We start from the raw sequence: 6,083 nt of genomic DNA on the forward strand, positions 1-6,083 counted from the left end.
ACCTAAACCTACTTATGTCATGACCTCCATGATATACTGTCTCTTATACCAATACATAAACTAGTGACTACGATCCCGTTCCAATGGTCAGCTACTGACCATGGAATTTTTGCTCAATCACCGTCCGATTTCAATCGATCGGACGGTTCACAGCTAAGTGATGAGAGAGGAGAAGAGACTGCAACCTATCCAAATAATTAAAAGAATATCAAAATTTTGTGTTCTCTTCCTCACTATTACTTGTCATTCTACATTTCTAAATTTATCATAATCCTGTATTCATAAATATGAATCAATCTTATTCAGTTGTTAGCTTTCTTTTTCTTTTTCTTTTTTCTTTATGTCCATTGCTTTATGATGTGGCAGATAAATTACACTACAAGAAAAAACATGTTTAACAACTTGCAATTCACGTTGTCAATCACTTTTGACAACGTTTGGCGCATGTTGTAGATGCCAGAGTCATTAAAAGTCCACAAGTCCTTAACATCGCGCTTTGCACGTTGTCAAAAAGAGGCAAAGCACGTTGTTGTAATTATTCAACAATGAGCTCTACACGTTGTCATAAACTTTCGACAACGTTTTAAGCACATGTTGTAAGTTTTAACAACACTCTCAGCATGTTGTCTTTAGTTTTCGACAGCATACATGGTATGTTGTCATATTACTGAATACGTTGTTATAATGTTTCAATATATACTATTGCACCCAATTTGCTGGGTTCTTTCCTTTACCTTTCTCGATAATTCTGTAAACATTCACCATTACTGAGCACATTCCCATGCCAATATTAGTAGACTAACCATGTAAAAGAAAAATATACATTTCATTAAGAGTACCATATTGTCTAATACATATATTCCTTACAAAAAATGCAAGACATACATATATTCCTTACAAAAAATGCAAGACAAAGTACTGCATCCTTTGTGGATCATTGGTAATTGACAAAACAAGCATTGTTATGACTACAAATATCAGAAATTACGAGGAAGTTCAATAGATCCTATCGGGTTCTAATGCTCTGTGCAGTTTTTCCAGCAACTTCAAGAATCCTAGCAGCTGGTTTGGCCAACGAAACCTGTAATATCTAAAGCTACGCCTGCGCGATAGATACTGAAAACATGAAAGCATTGTCCAACAGTCAGGAAACTAACACCAATCATCTGTGGGTTTTAGGTTATTAAATCGATTAACCTGTGGAGTGACATTTAAAAGGAAACAAAGATAATTAGTTTATTATTACTGCAGCCCAGCAATAAATTACCTTAGAGCACAACAGGAAGACCATGATTCTCAACTCCATTGATCGGTGGTTGAAGAAGACCTCTGAGTCCCTTGAAATCGATATATTGAAAACAATTAAATAAACATTTGCATCTAATAGACTAATCCACAAACTGATATACCATTTACATACCTCAATGACTTATTTGATTACACATTTGGAGTGAGATGCTGTACATCTCATGAAGTAGTTGCCTAGCAGATAAGTTTTACTCACTCACTCAAGAAAGCCTAACAGATAAGTTCTAATATGTACCTTAAACATCTCATGACGAAGTTGCGAGTATAATGCCTCATAAGGATCTCTTGTAGAGACTCCAAGCTAGCAATTTTATGTGCAATTGTCAATGGCATTCTGGCACTGCCACTGTGTACAGAGACTTGAAACGTTGTGCCTTATGATATCACAAAGTAGCTTAAATCTGTAGTCACGACTCTGGAATGACCCACAACAACCCAATTGACATTAGTGGATACAGTTTCCGAGCTCCATCTAGGGAGGTGACGCAGAGACTTCAAGAACAAGATAATAGATACAGTTCAAGAAAGTTATAATGTGAAGCCAAGTATAAAAGAACACAATATAAAAACTATAAAAACGGACACAAAAAGAACCAAAGCAACAAAAAACTGTAATTTCCATAACCCAGAGATTGGTTCAAGAAAGTACAGTAGTACAGTAATGGGTGTCACTGGGCAATACCATTTCAAAGTTAAGGGCATTCAGTTGCCGAGGCCTGTTCAATGTCAACGTCCTCGCAAAGAAATCCTCTCGTACCAAAACCACCTATCAGAAAACAAAGAACAAACTACAAGCTTCAGAAACCAAACACAATAGTTCAATACAGCACAGATGGCAAATTGCTAAATTACTTGGTAACCATTGGAAGTAAAAAGTACTAAATAACCCGAAACCTCACAAAACCTAACCTACTCTAGCCGAATTAAGTTACCAACACGTGGAAATTCAATGATTAATTGACAACAGCAGCAAATACAAACACACACATATGTAGTCGAAATTCTACGCTAAGCTATACATGCATTACAAGAATCAATTGTCCACATGAACATCCATTTTAAGTCTGCAATGTCTCATACTCACATCCTTTAATCGAATTTTTACATAAAATTCACTATCTAGCATGAATCATCTTTATTTTCAATGCACGCCAAGTGTTCGACAAAATGCCAAATCAGGAAGAACAAGCAAACATGAACAAGCAAATGAATAGCAGTATTTTGCATCTGCGAGACTAAAACCTGAGTTCTTCAAACAATTTTCAATCTAAACAATATGATGATGAAATTGAAGGTGCGAAACAGTAGAACAGCTAATATGAAGAAAGAAAGAAGTACCTTCGTAGCCGTAACACCGGAAATTTGGCCGTCGAAATGCGTCAAAGATTGACAACCGAGGTCGGCAACTAGAGTGGAGTCGGTGGCGCGGTCGACGGAGCCGAGGCAGAGGATGAACTGGTAAGGACGTAGCCGACGCTGGGCGGCGCGTGGGAGGTACTGAGGGATTGGAGGAGCACAACCAAAGGCAAACTCGACCCTACCGTCGGCTGAGCGGGACGTGCTCGACGGCGGCGACGCCGGATAAGCAGTCTTGCTCCATAGAGAAGTCGTCGATGCAATTGAGAGTGACGACAGAGGGAAGCGATCGTTTCGGGTGGTTTAGGGTTTGAGAGTTGAGAGCTCCAGAGCTCAATTCTTCAAGCCCAGGATTTTATATGTTTTGGGTCTCTGATGGATCATCACCTTTTTTTTTTTTTTTTCGAGAAAGATTGAGATGTGTTTTTACTGACTTCAGTCAACGGGTCCTTTTGTTTTTCGTCAATTTTTTTTTTTTAAGGGCCTTGACAGTTGAGCACAAATGCACAATTGTCTGCTATTTTTTTTCTTTTATCTCAAAGTTTCGACAACGTTCACTGCACGTTGTTGTTTTAAAAATATTTAACAACGTGCACTCCTGCTTGTTGATACATTAATTGACAACTTGCAGACAACAACGTACAAAGTGAGTTGTCGATAACTAAATTAACAACATGCAAATGACGCATGTAGTGGTAAATAATTTAATACAATGCTCTTTCTGCGCATGTTGTAGAAGATTAGAAGTGACAACGAGCATTTATAGCATGTTGTAGATATGATGTTGTCGTAGACTATTTTTCTTGTAGTGTTAGGGAGAAGAAATGATTAAAGCGCGCTTTGCTTGATCTCCAAAACTTCAGTCGCCAATGCTCTTAATTTTTGCGATGTCGAATGGTGTCAAGTTCTTTTATGGCGATTGCAATTTTGGCATTTTTGTGTCGATTGCAATCAACGAGTACCACCATCTAACTATCAACATGGATTCTTTGAAGGATCGCACATTGAGTGCTGATGTTAAGGGTGACATCAGTCATTGTTTATCCATGGCGTTGTCTCTCCATCGTGCATGGATCCACAACCCCTTTGCGCATGCATTCCCTGGTGGTCATCAAGACTTAGTTGCTTTCAATTGATGAATCTAAGGTAGCTAATGGTAGGATCACGGGTGGTGATTATCCTTTTCCGTGGCATAGGGATTCTTCAGAGTTCATAAATGGCTTCCAGGTCGGCGTTGGCGGTGCTAGTAATGTTTCGGTCTAGAAGAACCGGTCTATCTTAGGATCTTGAGTCTTGCTGTCTGTTTTCCAAGTCGGATGTGCCGGATTTGGGATATTGTTCATTTGGCTAATTTAAGCTACCCAATTCCATCTCAAAAGGCAAGGCAACGGTTCATGTGTTGTGCTCAATTTCATTCTCTAGTGTCGATGACTCGATGTGTACCAAAATTGTGCACTTTATGTGAGTGTATCTTAAATGATTTTGTTGAGTGATGAAACATTTAAGTACTAGTTTTTAATTTTTAGTTTAGTCACTTCAATAAAGTGCGTAACTAAATTTTAATGAGTATTATTTGCTAGAGATTTTTCTCTCATAAGATAGTTTAGCTGTTTTAGGAGTTTAGACTTTAGACTTTGAGTATGTAATGTACTATGATATTAATCTTTTATAGTCGTTGAATATACTTATTTTCTTACAAAAATAAAATAAATAAAATAAAAAACTAATATGGCTTGAATGGGCCACACTTCCATGTGATCACTTGCTTGGGTATACGGACTCATAGCTTCTAGCACAAGTTAATTGACAAAAATTATTGGTAAAACTTGTCCTTGCAAAACGGATTTTGCAGTTGACATACTATTAGGAGTGGTTAGTCAAATGTTATGGCTACAGAAGTGTATGAAATTATTGATAACTTTATTCTGTTTGTCTTAAATCACTTTGACAAGTCCACAGTTTTTGGACTGAATTTTTACGCATTCATATGTATCGGTACAAATGCCCTCTAGAACTCTTAAAAGCAATAATGTTTTCCAATCGACATCATGAGTTTTTTTCCCCTTAAACTTTATACATGGTTAATGGTATTAGTACATATTCTTGTTAAACTTTTCTGCCGCACTTTGATCCTGGATAATTGAAAACCTGATGTTTAGTCAAGTCAAACATGCTTATATAACTATCCATAATTAATTAGACTTCAAATTCATTGGAACATAAAGAAAAAATGGTGTTAGTTTGCTTTCGGTACGCAGACTTAAGAATTTGCAGGTTGAAAAAGATTTTCATCTCTTTACATGGAAGAAAGCGACTGTCACGAGTCATTTAAAATTCATGCTATGCATGTGTCACTAAAGATGTTTATGGAAGAGTTTGTTACTCTAAAACAAGAAATTAAAGAGTTTTGGTGTCAAAAGCTTTAAACTTCACTAAAATATGAGTTTCTCTATAAATGTCCTTCAGAATAAAAAATAAAAATTCATAATAAATCATCCAAAAATGTTATTATGGTAAAACGAAAAACCAAAAAACATAAATAAATAAAAAATTGAAGAAGTTGGTACAACAAAATGAACAACAATAGCACATGCATCCACTGGTACAGGACTGGTAACTATAATGACAATCCAATTTTTCTTTACCAGTCTATTTTGCAGTTTATAAAATGTCAATCATCTTTGTAGTAACTTTAATCTTTTTTGTAGTGACTGTTGTCTTAGACTCATGAGCACATTTGGTGTGACTTTTTAACCGAGTCAGTCAATTTTTTTTTTCCTTTAAATCCACCTGGTTCATCCAAGATGGTCGGATGGAAACGGTTCATCCAAGATGGTCGGATGGAAAACATCTCCGACTTTTTGGGCAAAAAATTGTTTTAAAAACTCAAAAGTGAATAAAGGCCCAGAAGGCAAAAGCTATATGGCTTATGGTCATCAAAGCAAAACAGTAGTTGGGCCCAAAGCCAGCTTACCATAAGCCCTGAAGCATTGCATTCCTCACAAGTCACAACCATGCATGATTTTTGCTTTGTTTGATCTTTGATGTATGTTAACCGGATACTGCAGTCGTACTCCACTCTTCTAAGCGAATCAATTTCAAAGTCGGGAATTTGAATATCAACAACCAAAAGGAACAAAGTAGAATTCTATAGTATCCTTCTTCGATTTCGTTCCATATCGACAGACTTTTTCCTGTAATGATACTGGAAAATTTTTCGTTTAAGAGTTGAGAATCGAGGGCTCTCGCCTAGGGTTCGAGTTAAGAGTCGGAGAGTTAGGCCCAATACCAGCTCAATCCTCAAAACATCAGTATTACATTGTTCAAATAATGATGTCGAACCTACAGCTTAGTACTTGTGTATATATTGGCTCAGATCGATGCTTATAGCTGGCCTCAGCTACACTGTCCTGCTAAAA

General features: G+C 36.9%; 1 long non-coding RNA gene across 3 annotated transcripts; it reads right to left on the reverse strand.

Moving 5' to 3' along the window:
* Positions 1–807: 807 nt before the first annotated feature.
* LOC133732734 (uncharacterized) lies at positions 808–3,469 on the reverse strand. Of its 3 annotated transcripts, none has more exons than XR_009857300.1 (5): positions 2,647–3,469; positions 1,991–2,074; positions 1,544–1,723; positions 1,268–1,337; positions 808–1,116 (listed from the first exon to the last, which is right to left on the reverse strand). It is a non-coding gene; the product is annotated as an uncharacterized LOC133732734 (long non-coding RNA). The 3 variants fall into 3 exon arrangements; XR_009857299.1 differs by having other exon boundaries at positions 1,544–1,800; XR_009857298.1 differs by having other exon boundaries at positions 1,544–2,074.
* Between the last annotated feature and the right edge of the window lie 2,614 nt (positions 3,470–6,083).

This window comes from Rosa rugosa, chromosome 2 (genome assembly GCF_958449725.1).
Source record: "Rosa rugosa chromosome 2, drRosRugo1.1, whole genome shotgun sequence".
Lineage (NCBI taxonomy): Eukaryota > Viridiplantae > Streptophyta > Magnoliopsida > Rosales > Rosaceae > Rosa > Rosa rugosa.